Below are 24,670 nucleotides of genomic sequence, written 5' to 3' on the forward strand. Positions count from 1 at the left end.
ATGCAAATATTGTTGCATTTAATGTTGTCCCAGAGGTCTCTTAGGCTGTCTTCATTACTTTTCATTCTTTTTTCTTTAATCTGTTCTGCAGCAGTGAATTCCACCATTCTGTCTTCCAGGTCACTTATCCGTTCTTCTGCTTCAGTTATTCTGCTATTGATTCCTTCTAGTGTATTTTTCATTTCAGTTATTGTGTTGTTCATCTCTGTTGTTTGTTCTTTAATTCTTCTAGATCTTTGTTAAACATTTATTGCATCTTCTTTGTCTTTGCCTCCATTCTTTCTCTGAGCTCCTGGATCATCTTCACTATCATTATTCTGAATTCTTTTTCTGGAAGGTTGCCTATCTCCATTTCATTTAGTTGTTTTTCTGGGTTTTTTTCTTGCTCCTTCATCTGGCACATAGCCCGCTGCTTTTTCATCTTGTCTATCTTTCTGTGAATGTGGTTTTTGTTCCACAGGCTGCAGGATTGTAGTTCTTCTTGCTTCTGCTGTCTGCCCTCTGGTGGATGAGGCTATCTAAGAGGCTTGTGCAAGTTTCCTGATAGGAGGGACTGTTATTTGTAGACTTTTTGATGATGGTCATTCTGACTGGTGAGAGGTGGTACCTCACTGTAGTTTTGATTTGTATTTATCTAATAGTTAGCAATGTTGAACATCTTTTCATGTACCTATTGGCCATCTGTATGTCTTCTTTGGAGAAACGTGTATTTAGGTCTTCTACTCATTTTTTGATTGGTTTGTTTGTTTGTTTTAAATGTTGAGCTGTATAAACTGTTTGCATATTTTGGAATAGCCATGATGTGGAAGCAACCTAAATGTCCATCAACAGAAGAATGGATAAAGAAGAAAGATGTGGCAACAGGGATGGGCCTAGAGATTATCATACTAAGTGAAGTAAGTCAGACAAAGACAAATATCATATGATATCACTTATATGTGGAATCTAAGAAAATGATACAATTGAACTTATTTACAAAACAGAAATAGACTCACAGACATAGAAGACAAACATGGTTACCAAAGGGGAAGGAGAGGAGGGATAAACTGGGAATTTGAGATTAACAGATACACACTATTGTATATAAAAGAGATAAACAACAAGGACCTATTATATAACACAGGGAACTATATTCAATGTCTTGTAATAACCTATAATGGAAAAGAATCTGGAAAAGAATAGATAGATAGATAAATAGATAGCTAGATAAATAGATAGATATGTGTATAACTGAATCACTTTTCTGTACTCCTGAAACACTGTAAATCAACTATACTTCAAAATAAAAAAAGTAATTGAAATTAAATATATTGTTTCACAAGGAAATAACTGACACATATAAAATGAATTAGGTGAGCATAAAAAATGACTTGAGTCTGATGAACCATTTTAAATGGGACAGTTTGGGAAGGCATTTCTGCTGAGGTAATATTTCAACCGAGACCTAGTATATGAAGAAAGCAAGCCATCTAGGCTATGGGAAAAGAGTTTTCCTGGTAGGAGGGATGCAAATAGAATGCAAATAGAAAAGTTTATGAAACCTCAATAAAAATAATCAAAATAGAGAGGAGGATCTGGTAAATAGAAAGTAATGTTTTCTTTGGCTCCAGTTAGTATTTGCTAGGCTGTACTTAAAATCTGCTCATATTAATTGGTACAGTCACTAAGAAGAACAGTATAGAGTTTCCTTAAGAAACTAAAAATAGAGCTACCACATGATCCAGCAATCCCACTCCTGGGCATATATCTAGAGAAAACCATAATTTGAAAATATACATGTACCCCAATGTTCATTGCAGCACTATTTACAATAGCTAGGACATGCAAGCAACCTAAATGTCCATCAGCAGAGGAATGGATAGAAGATGTGGTTCATCAACAGAGGAATGGATAAAGAAGATGTATATTCCAATATACAATGGAATATTACTCAGCTGTAAAAAAGAACATAATAATGCCATTTGCAGCAACATGGATAGGACTAGGGATTGTCATACTGAGTGAAGTAAGTCAGACAGAGAAAGACGAATATATGATATCACTTGTATGTGGAATATAAAAAAAGATTACAAATGAACTTATCTACAAAATAGAAATGAGTTACAGATGTAGAAAACAAACTTATGGTTACCAGGGGTTAAGGGGGGCAGGGACAAATTGGGAGATTGGAATTGACATAGACACACTACTATATATGAAATAGATACCTAATAAGGACATACTGTATAGCACAGGGAACTCTATCAATACTCTGCAATGGCCTATATGGGAAAATTATCTAAAAAAGAGTGGATATTTGTATATGTATAGCTGATTCACTTTGTTGTACACCTGAAACAAACACAACATTGTAAGTCAACTGTACTCCAATAAAAATTTTAAAAATAAAATAAAATATATTTCAAGTAAAGAGAATAAAGCAATTCATCAACTAGCACTATATTTGTGTACCCACAATTGCACAATTTAATGAAAATGTGTTTTCTAAAAGTAAACAGACATGGTGTAAGTATCAATATACTCATTAACTAGTTATTATGGACAGAGTGCCCACATGAGTGAAAATAGAATATAAACTTTGGTTTTCTAACCTTGTCTAATGCCTTGAAATCTAAGGATAATTCAGCCAATTTCACATTACTCTCCTCTTGTCCAGCTTCCCCTCCTTGAAAGGCTTGATTTAGTTTCCAAAGAATCTAATTTCACCAAGATTGCTCTGGAATGTCTCTAATAACGCCCTTCACTTACACTTACATTCAGTGCCAGCAAGCAGCATGCCCCACCAAATCATTGTGAAGCTGAATGAAATGGAGTCATTCATCGGAGCTAAGTAAAAATAAACAGTCAAAATTGCCTGTCAGTCTCAGGGGGGGAATGAAGGGTCAGCTAAAGATATCTTCCCTTTTAATAAGAAATGTTATTACTTTGGGAGCATGTTGTGTTCCCATTCCCAGAATAAGGCAGCTGCCATATCACCTTTGCTATTGTCAAAGCCTGTAACTCTGGCAATGGGAGTATCCTCATGTTCAGGAATGATAACGGATGCTTAATGAAGACTTCAAGTGGGTGGGGCTGAAACCAAGCATCACAGCAGAATTTTGACTCAGCTGTTGCCACTTCTCTACCTTTTCTCACTCGCTCTCTAACCTTTCCTGCTATGACACCGATACTGTGTTAAATTCCTGAGATTTCTAACTTCATGTGTTTCTCTCTCTTGGATTCAATAACTGGAAGAAGAAAGCATGAATTAAGAAGGAATAGGGTACTTGTGTTCCCAAAGACTGACATGACTAGCAAAACAAGATCAACTGAATTTAAGAAGGAAAATGGGAACTATATTATCTAATTATGTCTGATTACATTGTCTTATCTGTAACAAAATTTTAGCTTTCAAATATTAGATAAAATTACAATGCTTTTCATAGTGTTTCTTTCCACTTTCCATTATGTTGCTGTAAAGTGCATTGAAAGGGAAGTACTTAAGAAAAAAGTACATTTGATAAATTAAGATAAGTAAGAAAAATTGGGGCTGAGGAAAATGATGGTCTGAGAGAGAGGGAAAAAATGGGAACACAATGGAGAGAGCAATCTTTAGCCAATCCTGTGAGATCCAAAGGGTACATTAGGCTCATTGAACTGGAAGGAGCCTTGACTTTCTCTGTGTGTTTCAAGTATGTACATTGCTTTCCCACATTTTTGTACTAACTCATACAGCACATTGCAGAGGAAGGAGAATGGAGGGTTGAGGAAAATTACAAACTGCACCTTGAATGGCAGAGACCGTTGGAGGTGCTGGCTAACTCTGAAAGCTGAAAATCAGAAAGACACATATTCAAAAGAAACTATGGATAAACACCATGCATTTCAAGCATATAATTCCCTTTAGTGCTTCTGGAAGGAGCCAAAGCATGAATGAGGTACACTGGCATTGAATGTTACTAGAACTTCATAAAGAAATTGGCCTTGCTTATGTGACTCCTATTCATCTGCTACTACAAAAACAACACACCTTCTGTTAACAGGTCCTTTCTTTGCATGTCCTGGTAATTGCTCTAATATATATATATATATATAGCATATCAGATTGGTGGGAGAATAATCTCCCTCAAAGGCTGGCCCACAGTGACAAGTTCCATTCTCAAGGCTGCCCATCTGTATGTATTCAGAAACTGTATATTATGCATGTGAGCCAGAGGCATGCCCACTCACTTTTCAGCTCTTGCCAGCTTTTGATTCATTTCCAGCCATTCAGTGTGGGAGGAGATCACTGGAACTCACCAATAGGCTCTGCTCTCACGTCTGAGAGCCAAAACCACAAGGGTTGGGGAGAGAAACCAATCCATCTCTGGCTTCCTCCAGGGCATCACGAATTCTTGTCAGTCACTTCAGCTCTGACTTGAAAACAAAAATTCCCTCCTTTATTCTGGAAATTTCTGTGACAGTGGGAATCCATGCTCTACTTCTTTCCTTTTTTTTTGAAATCTGTCACTCCCAGTAGGGCAGCATCAAATCCAGTGGGGAAAAGGCCAATTCTGAGTGCCCAGTGACCCTTTCTTCCCCTCATCCTAGGACTTTAATATATTCCCTTTGTAAGGTCACCCTGCCCCTTACCAAGCCCCCAGATGAAGAGACCTCAGGTGTACCCAGTGCTTATCACCATGGAAACTGGCTAAGCCTTCTGATGAGGAAACCCACAGCCAAAGACAAAGCCATCAGGAATCCATAACTCAACCTAGACACTCACTGCTGTGCCAATGCTCCAGCCCTGGCTTGAGAAAGTAATAAAAATGACTGTTAGTGCTCTCACCAATTCTAAATGATGAGAGAAAAACAGTGGATGGATCTGGTCCTAGGAAGGATCTGAAGATCTTATGTAATAACAAACTACTTGTTTTGTTGTATATAAATATGTAATGACACATTGGTTCTGGAATTCTCTGCTTCATTGCTATGTTTTGTTGTCATTATAGATTTTTTAAACCTATTTTAAAAAGATAATTTAAAAAGTAAACATCTCCACTTGAAAGTCAATCTATTGCTTCTACTTTTAATCTTTAGATTTTGATCATAATTATAGGTACTAACTCTATTGGTTAAGATTACACTAGCTGTTGTAACAAACAAATTCCAAAATATTTAAAGACCAAATACAGTCTTTTCTTTCCCAGCTCCCAGAGGTTCAAAGCAGGTGATACTAACTGACATCTACCTCTCCTTCAAATGTGATTTCCAAATCCTGGTCCCTTCTACTGTGTGTCTCCCACCATTGCCATGCTTCATTAAGCTGGTGGATCATGAGTGGAAAGACTTTAATAAGCCAAGGATGGAAGTCGTGTACATCACTTCAGAACACACTACATTCTTCCAGAACTCAACCAAATGGTCACACCTAACTAGAAAGGAAACAGGGAAAGTAAGCATATAGCCTAAATGTCCTGAGATTATTGACATGAGAAAGGAAATGAGATTGGTGAACAGCTAGCCAGAGTCTGACACAAACTATTAATAATAATCCACTTTTACATATATTATGCATTTTTCTCAATTCCTTAAGCAAAAGTACAATCTCTATCAACCATTTGAGTACAATAAAGGTCTGTATGAATCTAAATGTCATGGGCAGAAAGGTGAGAATAGCTAATTCATGAATTCAGTTGGAGGGAGGGAGGGAGAGAGAGAGAGAGAAAGAGAGAGAACAAAGGGAAGTAAGGAGGAATTAATTAATTAATTATTGGATACTTTCCTCGTAGAATACTCAAAGTTTGAGCTCAATTTATTCAAAAAAAAAAAAAAAACCTGAGGTTAAGAAAATGTCACCATAGAATAGGTCCTTGACCTTAGAATAAGAACATCACCAGGATCAACTATGCAGGTCACTTGTCTAGCCAAGTGAAGGAACTATTACTATGCAAGCAAGAGAGAGGTACTAGCAGCTTGACTCAACAGAAACATCTGCAAGGAGAAGAACGTAGCCTAAGATGTCAGGGCTCCTTCTGGGATAACTTCCTCTCTTGCCTCCACAGTTCCATCACAACCAAAGATACCGCTGCTTAGAAGGATCTGAGAATCAGCTCATAGTTGTACTGCCATTGGAAAATTGTACACACAGTTACAAATCTTTCTCCCACCCCACGGCTGCCACTGGGAAGTGACACTCTGCTGGCAGTCTATCAGATTACTTCATACATCACTGGATCTCCATAAATACAGTTAATTGCCAGGTCATGAGCAAGAGCTTTTAAAAGAAGCTTGAATTCATCTCTTAAAGAACTGTTGAGACTGTGGACATGTGTTACTCTGCTGTGTTAAAACCCTGCTGAAATGTCCTCCAGAGCAGGAAGGCTGTGAGGACTGGGCTGTGTATCTTAATCTAATGACATGGAAAAGGAGATGAGGAAGCTGCTCAATGAGAAAAGGCGAGAGCTGCTTAAACTATGGTTTGGGATAGTAAAATACATCTCAGTATATCCTTGGTCATGTCCAACAGTAACAGCAAATATTTTTTTCTGAAATCTTCAGAAACTCCAAATGGAGTATGGATAGATATCAGTTATGAAGCTTTGTTGTTATTAACTTTTGTTCCATTGAACAAATATTAGGATAACTCCCATACTGGAAGGGAGTATGTGTACTTTGTTTATTGTTACATGCCTAAAATAGCACCCAGCCCAAGGTAGGTATGCACATATGAATTAATGCTGGACTGCTATACTGACTTAATGAAGGACTATGGTGTGCTTCCCCAGAAAAAATTGTTTAAAAGACCTTTAAACAGTGATTTGTCAACATATATGATACTCCTTAGGATTGGTATTTGAATTATGTGGAATAGCTACTTCTATAGTTGATGAGACGAGAGGGTCAAAAGAAATTATGTTTCAAAATTATTTTCAATGGAAAATATGTCATGACCATTAGCATAAACCTACTAATCTAAGTATTGCTGTAATACCAGGGGAATGATTCTGGATTTGTTTACCTTCTATGGGGTCTTTTTATTGAAAGCTCTGAAATTTAATTGGATAATTAGCTTGTTATGGGCTGATTAGTTAGTTGTTGAATGGCCACCCAATCAAACCAAAAAGCCCTATCTAAATGAAAATATCAATGTCAATTAAAAATTCAATTAATATTTATATCATCTTACATATTCATTTTGTGTAAAACTTATGCAACAGAATTATAATTTTATAATCTGAAAGTATTATTCATAGTATATTGAGATGCCTCATAAAATAAATGTATACAGTAAATGTAGGCCCTTTTTAAAGGCTTCAGAACACAATTTTATTATTTATTTTAAATTATTGTAAAGGTTTATAGTTGAGTTGCGTTTTCATGTCACATTTCCCATTATTCTGATTTATAGCATGTTTGCTTCCCTAGATGACAATGCAACTCCCAATTATAATAGTGTTCTTATGGAGTAACGCTGATTTACAGTGAAGTGCTTTCACAAAATTGCCAAGTTTATGTTGTAGTAAAAATCAGTGATTACCTAGATCAGTGACCACGAGTTTCCTTTACAAACTCTGATCTCCTGATTGTGGTTACCTGAAGCACAATGCTGAGAGGAATGCTGACTCAGTAGAAGCACTATGGTGGCTGGTCAGCAATGTCTGCTATAGGTGTCAGGAGGGGAAGGGCTGGCACCCTATGCATTTGCTATCTCAAACCTACATTAACAAACATTTAAAAAGCAAAAATGTATGTTACTGACCATGCTACTGACCTGAATTAACGTGGCTTTATAAAGTATCTAATTCTTACTCCACTCACTTCAGTGGAGTTGTTCATCATCTAGAAGAACACTACTAATTTCTTCTTAATAATCACAAGGAAAAAATCTAATTCACCTGAATTAGACTACATTTGTTCTGCTCAGACTAGCTTTAACTCTTCAAGGTAATTTAATTTCTCACACAAAACTAGAAGCTCTTGGGAGGTCAGACTTCACTGTCAGTTTGATCAGTGGCTCAATGATGTCATGAAGGACATGTTGACTGCTGTCACTTTTCTCTGCCTTCCACACCATCAGCTTCGTGCTAGACCAGTTTCCTCATGATGGCAAAGTGGCTGCAGCAGTGCCAGGCTTCATAGACATATACCACACCATGGCTTTTGACTGGGAGAGTGAGGGTCTGCTCCAGTATTCTGACAACAAGGCTGGGATTTGCTGCTGTGTCTCTTTTAGGTCCCAAGACCACTCCAGAACTAATGGCTGTGGCTGGGAGGATGGTGTGTGCTAACTGGATTTCACCATCCAGTTTTCACTCCTGTAGCATGAAGTAAGCTGAGCTTCCCATAAAATTCATGTACTGCATACCCTCAGAAAATCTAGGAACTTGTGAGAAAAACAAAGGGTTTGCGGGGAAATGGAACTCTGGATAAGTAGCCAAAACTGTCTATTCCATGACCTAAGAGCTGCCTTTGAGAGGTAAAATCAGTTAGAAGCACAGGCTCTATAGACTCCCTGCATCTGAACATTGCCTCTTCCTCTGACTAGAAGCATACTCTTGGCCAACTTAAACTCCCTCTACCTCAGTTCCTTAGTTTTTTAATCTGTAAAATGGGGATAATAATAGTTTACAAGACAGTTATGAGAATAAAATGAAATTATAATGTGGAAAACTTAGAATACTACCTGGTATGTAGTAAATACTATAAAATTCTTGGCTATTATTATTTTTGATGGCCTCAATGTATAATTAACTTCCCTCAGATGCCTTTATTTTTACACATACAAAATGGAATTTGCATGCTAGGATGATAACATGGGGAAGTTCCCAAACTAGTAACGATTCATATTCTTAGAACTTATTAGTAGGAATCAGTAATGTAGAATGTGTCATTTCTTTTGTAGAGAAAGACTAACAATTAAACTAAAAGTAATTTGCCTTACTATCATACAGTACTAAACACATTAACCCCATTATCCTGATATTATCATTTGGTGACTTTGTAATTAGATTCAGATTCTATATTCATTCCATTCAAATAATATTACACTTACTGAAGAAAGCTTTGTGTTCTGTTTTTATTATTTTTTTTAATCAGAGTTGAAAATGGGCCATACTCTCTTGTCTAATTAAAGCTGTCTCCTTGAAGCCCAAATTTTTTTCTCATGAAGCACTTTGGGGCAAGCACTTTTAAGGTAGGTATGGAAACTCAACATGCTGATGGAAAAAGATAAGTAGCAAATCTTTGGAATCTCCTTTTCTCAGGTGGAAATTTAGCTTAAAAAATTTCCCACTGGCTTTTGCTAATGTTTTAGACAATTTCTTTTTTTTATTATGAGTGAGATGTAACTAGGGGGAAACTGGATGTTTGAGGGAGTTATTTTCAAGATAAAGGAGGTAGATCCCACATTCAAAAGAAGAGCTGAGTGGCCAGACTTTGGAAAGACTGAAAGTTTTGAGCATCAGGGGCTCTAATGCTATCATAACCTTCTGTGCATCTCCCAATCCTTTGCCTTCATGTATCAGCTTTGTTCTCCCAGACAAGCTTTAGGCACATGATGCTGGACACATGATAGCAATCAGTTCTTTTCCCTCTCCTCACATTCCATAATGGAAGCAGAAAGTATATCTTTCTTGACAAGATATACTTGAGAATTAGTCCCTAGGGCCAGCCTCAATCACGTGCACATCCTTGTGGCTGGGAATTAGTCCCTAGGGCCAGCCTCAATCACGTGCACATCCTTGTGGCTGGGAGTGGGGCCTACTGCTTGGATAAAGGGGTGGGGAAGGATGCTGAGTTTAGGAAAATTATAGCCATCGTAGATGGGAATATAGAAGAGATTTTCCCTTAATTTACCAATTCTCTGAGACAGTGAGCCAATTGTGAATTTGGAAAGAGCTGAACAACATCTTCATAGAGGTAGGAAGGTAGCTAACACAACCTCCACAGCTCTGCAGAGTACTCATATAACCCAGTGCAGCCAGATATGTACTGCCCCAAGGCCTGTCCCAAAGAAGAGCCACCAAGATCCCTCTGGCCAACCTACAACCAGCACTACCTTCAGGGCTCACAGAACAGCCCAGTCTCAGAAATATCTCTCAACTCACCACAGAGCATTGCCCTGCAGTTTGTTGATACTTTCCTGAATTGTGCCCTGAGGATGGGAACCTGGAAATGGAAAGACTGTAGTTGTGAGATGATCATTTGCTTATGAGGTGCACATAATTGCTAATTAGTTTGGTACTTAGATGTACTCCTTAACATTTACCTTGTGAAAGATGAATACGTTAGCCTTTCAGGAACCATAACTATGGCATTTTCTGACTTGTGAAAATATCGTATATGCATTTCATAAAATCATTTTTTAAATCAATCAATAAATAAAGGTGGAGTGGTGGACCAACCTCACCTAGAAGACCATGGAACGGCTGGAGGATGGAGTTGTGGTTACTTTACAAGAGGCCCTAGATTCCTGTGCTAGCCTTATCTTACATCTGACCGCAACACTGTCTATTAAGGGGTGGTTTCCATGCATCTATTGGCCTCTTTCCCAAACATCCACATCTCATCCAGTCTTAGGGTCTGAATAAAACTACAGCATTATGTAATAAAATTGTACTGTTTGCTTGAGGTCTTTGATAATCAATTAATAAGCAACCTTCTTATCTTTAAAACTATGCTAAATACTCTGAATGATTTAGTTCCCCCCTTAAGGAGCATTCAACTTATTAGGTGTCACATAAAAATATTAAAGAAAGATAAGGGACTGAATTCTAAGTTGTAACTGAGAAAATAAGTCAGTATGTACTTTAGGTTGGCTAGATTGGTCAAGATCCATTTCTTGGAAGACCCAGAGCTTGAAATGGATCTCAGATGATGGATAGGCAAACAGGGATGCTTTAGAGTCTCTATTTCTTTTGTTGGTATAGACATGGAGGGTTGAAATTGTATTTCAGACAGTGTGAATAGCTGGAACCAAACCACAAAGATGATCTTAGAAGCCTAGGTGGAGTACAGAGAGCATGACGCACAGTAACTCATGTTGGAGAGTGAGTGGAGGATGATGAAATCCTGAGAAAATGATTTTCACTTGATACAATAGTTTGCTGAGCAGGAAAGTAATGAGAGCAATATTATTTGAAGAACGTCATTCCACTGTGTGTGTGTGTGTGTGTGTGTGTGTGTGAGAGAGAGAGAGAGAGAGAGAGAGAGAGAGACATGGGGTAGGGGAATCAAGTCAATTGTCAAGAGACAAAAGGAACCAGCCTGGTGCTTATTGAAGGCATGTAATAATAAAGCCTTAAGTTATAGTGATGACAGAGACATAGTCAGGAAGGAAGGTCATAAAAATATTTTCTAAAAAGACAATGGCAAGGCTTAATGGCACTGAGAAAAAGAGGGAGAGAGCTCTGACTCCACAGTCTTTGGATTGGGAGACAACTGAAAATTCAGATTTTGCTGTTCATGTTAGGGTACCTCTTGGTTCGTTCTAAGTGTCTAACAGTTGAAAGGAGCTGTTTCTGCTCATTATGAATGTGACTGGAAAAAAAATCTCAGTTTCTGAAACGGCTCCATCCATTGTTCCATCAGAGAGAAACAAATGCCAAGATATATGTGAAGAATCCCTTGCACCTTTGAGTTGCCATGTCCAGTTTCTAACATGGTTTATATTTTCTCACAAAGAATGATGATGTGGGACTTGAGGGAATGCTACTTCTAGGGAAAAAAAGGACGAATGAAAAAATTTTTGGTGAAAAATTATGTCTGATAGAATCCTAGGTTGTAATTATTGCTGGGTCATAATTAGTGGAAAAACAACAATTGTTTTCTTTAACTAATAATTTCTGAGTTCAGATTTTTTTCTGAAAAACAAATGTGCCTCTATCTATATATGAGTAGTTGTAAATATCTCTATGTATATAAGAAAATCAATTGAAAATAGATCCAAACATTTGAAGAACTTTATATCCCCATATCTTCATGCAGTCTTATAAAAAGTGGTTAATCTTAATTGTATTGAAAATACAGCCAATTAGTATACATCAGTAGTCAAGCAAAATGACAATCAGATCCAGGCACCATTAACCATGAGTTTGTTCCATTTCAGGCTTCAGCAAATTAGTGAAGTCTGAATTCAATTTGGGTACTTGACCAAACCCTTGATCAATAGACTAACTAAAATGTATTGACTGTGACTTTTCCACTCTTTAGACCGGGTCAGCTAAGTTTATAAAAAGATAAGTATCACTTAGAAGAGAGTAAGTAAAAGAACAAGTGTTTGAATTGGAATGCAGTGTGAAGGAAATGGTACACTTAAAAGCAAGAAAGAGTCACTCTGCATGGGTTTCTAAGTCCATTTCTGTCACTAACCAGCTGTGTGATCTTGAATGGGGCACTTCATGCCAGCCTGCTTCAGTTCCCTAACTTGTTAAAGTGGGAGAATTCAAAGTGATGACCGTCTCAGTTAATCCCCCATAATATTCATTTTTATTGAGATTATGGGTCTCCTTTTGCAAACCAGCTGTTGGTCTGAGGGTTGTGGTGTGAGGAAACCAAAGCCATCACTGTCCTTTGCCCTGTCACATCAGTAGTTTGACTCTCCAGCATGCTCTCTGAGTATCCCATTGTTCTTCTCTCCCTCTTTCCTGCATGGAATCCACTTTTCCAGAAGCTCCAGCCATTACTCAGAGCTCCTTTTCCAAACTCCACCAGCCTCTCTACTCTCCTTTGTCTGCATATGGCATGTTACATATTTTTTGTTTACTACTTTTTTGATAGCCTTTTATCTCCCAATGTATTATAAGATCTCCATGGTATAGACCTTGTCTTATATTTGCCATGTTCTCCACACTATCTGATGTAGTGTTAGGCATACAGCAGGTGTTTAGTAAAAGCTGGGTGGGCATATTTGTTTGTTTAATTAACAGATACTTTATTTTCACTCAAAGAACTTTTGGTCTGATGGGCTAACAGAAATTCCAACAAGAATCCATCAAATACAATATATAAGCCATTATTGACTGGGAACATGGTCCCTTTTTTAAGTTGCAACACCTGAGTACATAGTTTCAAGACAGCTCATTCTGTCATATGTATGAGAATACAATGGCACTGACTTGTAATGTTTACCTGATAAAGGTGACTTCTTTTTAAAATCTTTTAAGCTGGAGTGGGGAAATAGCTGGGTGGACAGGTCTGTATGCACACTCACATATTGGAGAGAGGTTGTCTTCCTTTCTATTTGTACAATCCCTCTCTGCTATTCTCAGAGATCAACTCTGACACATAGGAAAGGAAACAACTGCTAGTATTGAATTATTGCTTGTCTAGAGGGAGCAGCAAAAGAGTCAGTGCCTTTGGCTATGTAGGCTTTAAGGAAGCCAGGTCGTGTATTTCACTTTTGTGACCCAGATAACTTATAAGGGATTTGCTTTGACATATCCACATAAAAAGGAATTGTCTAAATTCTCATGCCATGACATTAAGAGAGTGATGCGCTCTTTTAGCTGGTAGGGAGCTATGAGACTGTCTAGTACAACGACCTTATCTGCAGAAGAAGTTCTACAAGCGCTCTTGTGATTAAACTTACCATTTTCCACTTAACGAAACTGTTTCATACTTCAGTGTAGAACAACCAATGGTTTAACTTTAAAATAACCAGCTTATTATTCCCATAACAGGGATTTCTATTCAAATATAAATATTCAGTATGTTTCCAATAAAAAAGAAGCCCTAAATCTTGAGCTCTGTAATCACATACATCTGGGTTCAAATCCCAAGTCACCTAATGTCTTTAAACACTTGTCCAATTTACCCATTAAATAAAAGACACTCTAGTCTCTACCGTAAATGAAATACTGTACATACAGTATAAAATGTGCCTTACTTGTGGTCAGTGCCCATTTCAGCTTCAATATCTTAAGACAGTTGCAGGGTTTATTTTTTCCCTTTTTTTTAACTGATAATAAAAACAAGACAGAATCTAAAATCTAGTAGTTTGATAGCACATCCCCTGTCCAAAACAGGACAGGGAAAAAATGTAACTATTTCTGTGTAATATAATTGATGTGGGGAAAAGGTTGATAACTTTTATTGTAGATTATGGGGTATACCCTATGGATGGTGTTCTTGGAATACAGCAATGTCTGGCAATGTTCGTAACACTCAAGAATTCTCTGAGTCAGTATTCTCTAGAGATTACGTCCATTTGCTGATTGTCAGAAAGGGACAAATGACATTGACTGATCTTTCTCAACTTCTCTCCAACTCTCATCTCATCTCATCTCCACCAAACACAGGATTGAACTAAACCAGTCAAATAAAGCAAACCAGTCTTATGATGGCCTCAGAATGGATGATGACATTTTTAGCTAATGAATGCTTAAAACAAATGACTACATAGTCTCTAGAACTTGTGAGGAGATCAATATCATTCCAAACGCCAAAAAGACTTTGGAAATGCTGAGTTGTATTAGGGAATTGGAACTGAGAGGAACATGGACTTTAGAAATTGTTTCTGTGGATTGTTTCACTCTAAAATTCTTCCAGAGATTCAAGTAGTGAGTGAAGAATTTCTTTTAATTTATTATAGTTATTGTCCTGCTTTTCCTTCTTCAATTTAATGTATACAACAGTAAGACTGGGTCTCTTGCAGTTTTCATATTTATGTAAATTACAGAACTTTAGGGAAGAAAAAAATCTAAATATCCAAATCATCTTATGGTGCTAATCTATAGAGTTGTAAGAAAAAAAAAAACTAGCATAATTAAAATTACACTAAACTACTTAGGTATCACACTGAAGGAATGAAAGATAATCTTGGTATTTTAATAGGGTTAAATATTATCAATGCTATTATTAGCTTTTTCTATGCAGTCATCAGGAAAATCTAAATTGAGAATCTAGTTAAGTCATTTCTTTCTGTTTTTCTTAAATCTTTTAGCAATAGTATCCTTGGATATTCTAAGGGGAAACCTAATAAAGCTTATTATGTTGTTGGATCAATACAAGACAAAGAGCCAAGTATATTATAAAAGACAGTAGATAGAAAGGATATTCAGTAATTGTAGTCAATTTCTTACAGTCTGTGTTCAAGGCTCACCATGGTGTATAGATGCAATCTACCCTCTACAATTTGTTTAAAAAATCATTTGGAAACTCATGAGTACAGAAGCAAAAGAAAACAATGTTTTAGTCATTGGGACTAAAAAGCAACAAACTTAAAAACAGATTTTGTTTGAATCACACTAAAGAAAGACCTGGATTTCATGAAGATTACAGGAGACTATATCTTCTCAGAGGAGACAATATTTAAGGGATGGGTGAACATTGAAAGATGAAACTTCATCCAATGAGAGAAAACCTTGTACTTTTTTGCTAAAAGAGGTCTAGGCAAGACATTGTTAAAGAAAAAGAGAACAAGTTCAAGCAGAGTGTTGCCTTTCATTTAGCATTGCACAGCTTTTAAATGGAACTGTCCTTCCAAACTGATCAAAAAAATTGGTGATTAATTTAGCCCCCTAGCCTTGAAAATTCAACCATCTACTTTATTAGAGTATTGACAAATGTAACTAATTGTATAGCTGTCATAGGTTAACTAAAAAGAGTTCTGAGACTACATGAAGGAATTACTTTGCCCATGCAGAAATTTATCAATGAGTGAAAAATGAAGGTGTGCATATATAATGCACAGCTTTTTCTGTATAGGACTTCAATGTCACTCCACCTCTACACTCCAGAAATAGATTTATAATATAATCAATGGAAGGCAGAAGCCAAGTAACACTGCTGGTGGCAGACTGTCAAATCAGAAATTCATTTATAAGTGTGACAAGTCCTCCATCTCAGAACTCCTGGGGGGAAAGGCATGATTGACAGCAATTACTCTATGGCCATCAATGCCTTCTGTGTGGCTCCCTCAAGCCCTCCTCCCTTGGACCAAGACATAAAGTCTACTGGAAACATTTTTCACACAGACTTAAGAAAATGATTTCTGCTTTTCCCACACAACACAAAGGGTCAGTATATTCTGGGCTCTATTCCATATTCCTTCTTCATAGGTAACAACACTCACTGCCTTGCTGGCAGCTTGATGATAGGCTACCTGACTTCCTGATATTAGGAAAATTTCCTCTTCTACTCTGGCTATTTGGCGTGTTTACCTTTACACTAGTACATTAAGAACAAACTAAATTCTGTTTTAATACTAGTTCAGATGCAGTTTTGTTAATTATGTAATAAACAAAATCAGATAAACTGAATTGATTACAATAGAAATCAGATCAATTGCTGAGTGCCTAAAGTTATAAAATAACTTACAATATATGATATGTATTAGAACATATATTTACAGTATATAGTATTTAATTCTCTCAAGGATGAAAATTAGTGAGTTAAAGTATAAGAATAAAGCTGATCTGTACCCATTATCACCAAGTTGATTGGGGAGATTGAACCTTCCTCCAAATTTTACTTGGTTCTCCGTCAATAAAATAGACATTAATTGGGACCTGCAATCATCTAACCACACTAGATCTTGGAAGTATAGTGAAGAGTAGGAGGTGGTGATTACCTTCAAAGTTAAATTCTTCTAGAGTCTTAAGAATAAATCTGATATTTATTTCCAAATTTCTGAAATTTCTAGATGTGTGGGTATGTGCTTGCATAAAATTCCTTAATAACTAAGACCACAATTACAAAATTCACATATTTATGCCCGAATTTATGTCTGTTGAGCACTTAAAAATGTTCTGGTTGGGATGATAAATTAACTATGTTGTCACCCTTCCAGGAAAGCGAATGCAGAGGAAGTCTTCTTTCAGTAGTTTTCTCTGAGTAGGATACTCGAATGGCATAATTAGCAGTAAACAAGTTAATTAGTTGCATTAGACACAGATTTCTTTTTGTGCAACCTCTTTACTTTCCATGAAAAACATTAAAGAAGAGCCAAAAAGCCCAGTAAATCTACCATATTTCCACGTCTCTGGAAGAATCATGACATTAAAAAAGAAAATGAGTTCCTGATACATAATTATTTTATCCAAATTCCCAGTGGTTCCACTTTCTTTGTTTTTAACATCTTTATTGGAGTATAACTGTTTATAATGGTATGTTTTAGTTTCTGCTGTATAACAAGGTGAATCAGCTATACATATACATATATCCCCACATATCCTCCTTCTTGTGTCTCCCTCCCACCCTCCCTATCCCACCACTCTAGGTGGTCACAAAGCACCAAGCTGATCTCCCTGTGCTATGCAGCTGCTTCCCACTACCTATTTTACATTTGGTAGTGTATATATGTCCATGCTACTCTCTCACTTCATCCCAGCTTACCCTTCCTCCTCCCCATGTCCTTAAGTCCATTCTCTATGTCTGCATCTTTATCCTGTCCTGCCCCTAGACGTTTCAGAACCTCTCTTTTTTTTAGGTTCCATACATATGTGTTAGCATACGGTATTTGTTTTTCTCTTTCTGACTTACTTCACTCTGCATGGCAGACTCTAGGTACATCCACCTCACTACAAATAACTCAATTTCATTCCTTTTTATGGCTGAGTAATATGGTATATGCCCAGTGGTGGGATTGCTGGCTCATATGGTAGTTCTATTTTCAGTTTTTTAAGGAGCCTCCATACTTTTCTCCATAGTGGCTGTATCAATTTACATGCCCACCAACAGTGCAAGAGGGCTCCCTTTTCTCCTCACCCTCTCCAGCATTTATTGTTTGTAGATTTCTTGATGATGACCATTCTGACTGGTGTGAGGTGATACCTCATTGGAGTTTTGATTTGGATTTCTCTAACAATTAGTGATGTTGAGAAGCCTTTCATGTGCTTCTTGGCCATCTGTATATCTTCTTTGAAGAAATGTCTGTTTAGGTCTTCTGCCCATTTTTGGATTGGGTTGTTTGTTTTTTTGATATTGAGCTGCATGAGCTGCTTGTAAATTTTGGAGATTAATCCTTTGTCAGTTGATTCATTTGCAAATATTTTCTCCCATTCTGAGAGTTGTTGTTTCGTCTTGTTTATGGTATCCTTTGCTGTGCAAAAGTTTTTAAGTTTCATTAGGTCCCATTTGTTTATGTTTGTTTTTATTGCCATTTCTCTAGGAGGTTGGTCAAAAAGAATCTTGCTATGATTTATGTGTTGCTATGGTAGAGTGTTCTGCCTATGTTTTCCTCTAAGAGTTTTACATAGTCTGGCCTTATGTTTAGGTCTTTAATCCATTTTGAGTTTATTTTTGTGTGTGGTGTTAGGGAGTGTTCTAATTTCATTCTTTTACATGTAGCTGTCCAGTTTTCCCAGCACCACTTATTGAAGAGGCTGTCTTTTCTCCATTGTATATGCTTGCCTCCTTTATCAAAAATAAAGTGACCATATGTGCATGTGTTTATCTCTGGGGTTTCTATCCTGTTCCATTGATCTATATTTCTGTTTTTGTGTCAGTACCATACTTTCTTCATTATTGTAGCTTTGTAGTAGAGTCCAAAGTCCGGGAGCCTGATTCTTCCAGTTCCATTTTTCTTTCTCAAGATTGCTTTGGCTCTTCAGGGTCTTTTGTGTTTCCATATGAATTGTGAATTTTTTTGTTCTAGTTCTGTGAAAAATGCCATGGGTAACTTGATAGGGATTGCATGGAATCTGTAGATTGCTTTGGGTAGTAGAGTCATTTTCACAATGTTGATTCTTCCAATCCAAGAACATGGTATATCTCTCCATCTCTTTTTATAGTCTTTAATTTCTTTCATCAGTGTCTTATAGTTTTCTGTATACAGGTCTTTTGTCTCCTTAGGTAGGTTTATTCCTAGGTATTTTATTCTTTTTGTTGCAATGGTAAATGGGAGTGTTTCCTTAATTTCTCTTTCAGATATTTCATCATTAGTGTATAGGAATGTAAGAGATTTCTGTGCATTAATTTTGTATCCTGCTACTTTACCTAATTCATTGATTAGCTCTAGTAGTTTTCTGGTGACATCTTTAGGATTCTCTCTGTATAGTATCATGTCAGCTGCATACAGTGACAGCTTTACTTCTTCTTTTTTGATTTGGATTCCTTTTATTTCTTTTTCACCTCTGATTGCTGTGGCTAAACTTCCAAAACTAGGTTGAATAATAGTGGTGAGAGTGGAGAACCTTGTCTTGCTCCTGATCTTAGTGGAAATGGTTTCAGTTTTTCACCATTGAGAATGATGTTGGCTGTCGATTTTTCCTCTTTGGCCTTTATTATGTTGAGGTAAATTCCCTTTATGCGTACTTTCTGGAGGGTTTTTATCATAAATGGCTGTTGAATTTTGTCGAAGGTGTTTCTGCATGTATTGAGAAGATCATATGGTTTTTCTCCTTCAATTTGTTAATATGGTGTATCACATTGATTGATTTGTGTATGTTGAAGAATCCTTGCATTCCTGGGATAAACCCCACTTGGTCATGTTGTATAATCCTTTTAATGTGCTGTTGGATTCTGTTTGCTAGTATTTTGTTGAGGATTTTTGCATCTATGTTCAGCAGTGATATTGACTTGTAGTTTTGTTTCTTTGTGATGTCTTTGTCTGGTTTTGGTATCAGGGTGATGGTGGCCTTGTAGAATGAGTTTGGTAGTGTTCCTCCCTCTGCTATATTTTGGAAGAGTTTGAGAAGGATAGGTATTAGCTCTTCTCTAAATGTTTGATAGAATTCACCTGTGAAGCCATCTGGTCCTGGGCTTTTGTTTGTCTAAAGATTTTTAATCACAGTCTCAATTTCAGTGCTTGTGATTGGTCTGTTTATATTTTCTATTTCTTCCTGGTTCAGTCTCGGAAGGTTGTGCTTTTCTAAGAATTTGTCCATTTCTTCCAGGTTGTCCATTTGATTGGCATAGAGTTGCTTATAGTAATCTCTCATGGCCCTTTGTATTTCTGCAGTGCCAGTTGTTACTTCTCCTTTTAATTTTCTAGCTCTATTGATTTGAGTCTTCACCCTTTTTTTCTTCGTGAGTCTGGGGAATGATTTATCAATTTTGTTTATCTTCTCAAAGAACCAGCTTTTAGTTTTATTGATCTTTACTATTCTTTTCTTCATTTCTTTTTCATTTATTTCTGATCTGATCTTTATGACTTCTTTCCTTCTGATAATTTTGGGTGTTTTTTGTTCTTCTTTCTTTAATTGCGTTAGGTATAAGGTTAGGTTGTTTATTTGAGACTTTTCTTGTTTCTTGCAGTAGGATAGTATTGCTATAAACTTTCCTCTTAGAACTGCTTTTGCTGAATTCCATAGGTTTTGGGTCATTGTATTTTCACTGTCATTTGTTTCTAGGTATTTTTTGATTTCTTCAATGATCTCTTGGTTATTAAGTAGTGTATTGTTTAGCCTCCATGTGTTTGTATTTTTTACAGAGTTTTTCCTGTAATTGATATCTAGTCTCATAGCATTGTCGTCGGAAAAGATACTTGATGCGATTTCAATTTTCTTGAATTTACCAAGGCTTGACTTGTGTGCCAAGATATGATCTATGCTTGAGAATGTTCCATGAGCACTTGACAAGAAAGTGTATTCTGTTGTAAAACTTATTTTTTAATTCAGCTAATTCACTGATGTTAGCTTAACCCTTTCTGGTTAACCTGAATTATTTATCTAACCACCAAGTGACTAAATTATTAGGATATCTCCCTTCCAGTAGAAGGCTTCTTTCCCTTCTCAATTTGTTTTCCTCTACTACCTTCTGTGTCTAATAGAGAGGGGAAATCAAACAAATAAGAAAAAGGAGGAGGAAGAGAACCCGGAGGAAACATTAGAAGAAATAGAAAGGAAAGAGAGAGAAGAGTCATCACCAGTGACAACATACTGTCACTGGTGCATTATCTATATCAGGGCTATCATATACGGCTCCAGGAGATGCACTGTAGAACTCCAGAGGTAACCATTCACATGGATTACACTTTGAGTGGTTGCCCCCTGGGGTTGTCCAAGGCTGTGGCCCTAAGAGTAGTATAATTGTAATTCACATTACACACATGCAAAGATGTGCCTCTCAAGGATATCCATAATCAATAGTCTTGTGCTCATGTCATCTGGCTCAATTTCCTTGATCCCTTATATTGTATTGCATGCTAGGTCCGAGTACAATGATGTGGTATGTATATATATTAAGGATAGCTGCCCTCTAACATGCTTCTGTGTGTTGCTTTTCTGGGCCATTTACATAGACCAGCTTTCATTTACAACCTGAGTATAAGGGGGAGAATTGGATGTGCTAATAAGCAAAGGAGGTGCATTAATTGATGTAGAATAATAAGAAATAGTGACATTAAATAGGTTTGATTACACTAAGTGCTACTGAGACAAAAGTAGAAATTATTCCACCCATATCCTAAAGAAACATTAAAAATTAAAAAGCACGTATTATTTTCTCCACAGTAAAACAATTACTCTTTATGCTATATATTTAAGTTTCGTAACTGCTGCTAATGCAGTTGTTTACACCTTTACTGTCGCTTTCATACCAAGACACACCATGAATAGGAATAGATTTGCTTTGCAATATGCACAAGAACCTTAGCAGTGAGTCTGCACAATGCCTTGGAAGTCTGTGCATTGTATTGCATTGAGCCAAGTGAAGGGAACATTTCAGAGTAGGCTTATTTAATTAACCATAATGGACATTTTGGTTACAGTTAAATCATAATCATCAGCACCAGCTGCTCAAATTGTAGCCATTCAGAATACATTTGTGGAGTTCCTACTGTGTACCTAGGACAAAACTTGCTTTTGGTGATGCTCTAGGATTTCACATGTTGAGAGGGCTGTGCCTTTTAGAAAATTACTTCATAATGTTGTGGAATGACAAACCAGTGCCCTTAAAGAGTAAATGCACCTTCAGAAAGTATTTCTCTCACCTTTCTCCATAAGAAATTTCAAATAATGGTGGTCATGAGCACTTACCCAACACTGACTTCATAATTCCACTATTTTTCATATAATCATTGCAACCACAAGGATCCTTTCATTCTCTTTCAGATGCAACAAAGGGAAAATGCATCTTATTCCAATAAACTCAAAAGTTGTAGCTACCCAAGCCTAAAACTTATACATGTATGTATATATATAAATTTTAGAAATTATAATAAATTTATATTATGTATATATAACTTACATTAAGTTGGTTTCCAATTAACAAATTAATCAAATTCCAGAAAGTATATTAAATTATTTTATTAAAACTTGAAACTTATTTTTCCCTATCAACAATGTTATAAATTAGCAGTTCTAATTTAGGAAGATTATGTTCTTAAATCTGAATATAAAGCAAAAATTGTATATAATCAGTTGAAAAAAATCCCATGAATGACCCAAAAATATGGTTTTGCAATATATAATCCAGTCCATTAACATGTGTAAATATTATATTTATAGTATTGTGAGTATGTAGTTCTATGGAGAGAGCTCATAATCAGAAATTAATTTATTTAAGAGTTTTCTGATTAAAACATTTCAACAACACGGGGAGGGGGAGGGGGAAGGGTAAGCTGGGACAAAGTGAGAGAGTGGCATGGACATATATACACTACCAAATGTAAAATAGATAGCTCGTGGGAAGCAGCCACATAGCACAGGTAGATCAGCTCCCATGCTTTGTGTCCACCTAGAGAGGTGGGATAGGGAGTGTGGGAGGGAGATGCAAGAGGGAGGAGATATGGGGATGTATGTATATGTAGCTGATTCACCTTGTTATACAACAGAAGCTAACACAACATTGTAAAGCAATTATACTCCAATAAAGATGTTAAAAAATAATGTTAGAAGACAAACATGAAAGAAATCTGCTATGAAGTAGAAAACAAAAACATTTCAACAAATATATCAAAATTTCAACTTGTCAGTTCTTCCTATTTATGGTTATTTTCATCCTCTCCTGTATAGTGTTTTATCAGGCCTCCAACTCTTCATTACTTAATCTTTCTCCAGGGCTTTCAACTGCTTTTACTAGACTAATACAAAACTATCACTAATCAGTTACCTACTCACCTGAAGAATGAATTTCCCTTCTTCACCAAGGCTGAAAACTCATTAAAATCCTTGATGCTTCCTTTTCAAAGGGTCGACATCATTCATTTATCCTTTCAACCTTATCAATTTACCTGAACCATGCTATTTAAATTGTTCCCTCTCCCTTCTCTAATTTTCTCTCCCCCAACCTTTCCCTTTCCTTCTCCATCTCTCCCCCATATTTGTGTAGAACTGAATCTGATAGGCCTAGGCTGGAATTCAATAGGAGTTATAACACTCACTGAAGTAACTATTCCATTTGTGTAAAGCAGTGTTCTTTTCCCAGTTGTTGGTACCCAGAAATAACCCCCCAACCCTTTTTTTTTACTATCTCTGCTCCTGGGAGCAGATATAGGCAGGGAAAATTCTAGTAGGAAGAAGAGTCTCCAGCATCAGTGTCTCACAGATTTTTCTGGCTTTCCATCTCACTTAGAATAAAATTTCACCTCCTTACCATGTCTTACAAGGTCCCACAGGATCTGGACCCAGTTCCTCTGTTTGACCGGAGCTCACATCACACTTTCTTCCAGATCCCCACAATGACCTACATCTTATTCCTGGACTGTATTCAATTGTTGGCCTCTCAAAACTTTCGCACTAACTATTCCAGCTGCTTCTCAGCTCCAGGGTCCCCTACTCTGAAAGGTCTCCTCAGACCAACCAACTTAAATTTGGTCCCCATCCTCCTCAGCTATTATTCTATAACTCTGTTTACTTCCTTCCTACCACGATCTGCACCTCTTTTAAACTGACTAGTTATTTAGAATCCATATCCCTCAACTAGAATACATATCTCCCTAAAGTGTGGGTCTTTTTTGACTGCAGTTTCCTAGAACCTGGGATCTGTAAAAGAGGTATCTACTAAACATTTGTTGAGTAAAAACATATGGTGAATAAGATGACTCTTCTAACTTGGACGTTCATCATGTTGTACATCTTAACTTACATCATTCCCTGGGCCCTCCCACTGAAAACATCAATCTCAAATATGGCAAAAGGAGACTTATGTGAGCATGTCACTCAGCTGGCCTGTTCCATTTAGCAATCTTCATTTATCTATGAGCTCCACAAAAATTTAACTTTTGAGGACTAAACGTAGCCTGTAGGCAGGACAAATTCTTAGCAAACACTGGAGGTTTTATAATTAACCTCGCAAAATTCCTTGGCGTGCAAATAAATTGTAATCTCCCCACTAGCTCTCTTGTGCCTCTATACATTTCTACATACTTTCCTCTACTCAGCACCCATGTTGAGCCTTTATTCATAAACCTCCACTGTCCATGTCCCTCCTCTGCTCAAAACCTCTATCAAATAAAAAACAAATCTGGACTTAAGAAAAAACAATTTTCAAAAAGACGATTGCACTAAAGGAAGGGGGATACTGCTATAGAGGGAGGGGGCTGCTATTGAAACAGGGAGAAAGCCCAGACCATGAGGTATGCAAAGAAATCAAAGTCAAGCAGAAAACGGCTTTTCTTTTTGAAAAGGAATAAATCAGGCAAGAAAGAGGCAGGCCTGAGAGAGTGGGATGAGCAGATAGTTTGATGGGACAGCTGAGCGGAAGATGTCTTTCCTTGTGAGCAATTTTCAGGAGAGATCATTAAGAAGAGATTGTTCTGAATTCCTATGTTTGTTTCGCCTTAGGGGTGAGTCCATGTGATGAAGAGAGAAACTTTAAATTTTGGTCA

This window comes from Aethalodelphis obliquidens, unplaced genomic scaffold (assembly GCF_003676395.1).
Source record: "Aethalodelphis obliquidens isolate GAN/ISIS:26980383/991018 unplaced genomic scaffold, ASM367639v1 scaffold1, whole genome shotgun sequence".
Classification (NCBI taxonomy): Eukaryota; Metazoa; Chordata; class Mammalia; order Artiodactyla; family Delphinidae; genus Aethalodelphis; species Aethalodelphis obliquidens.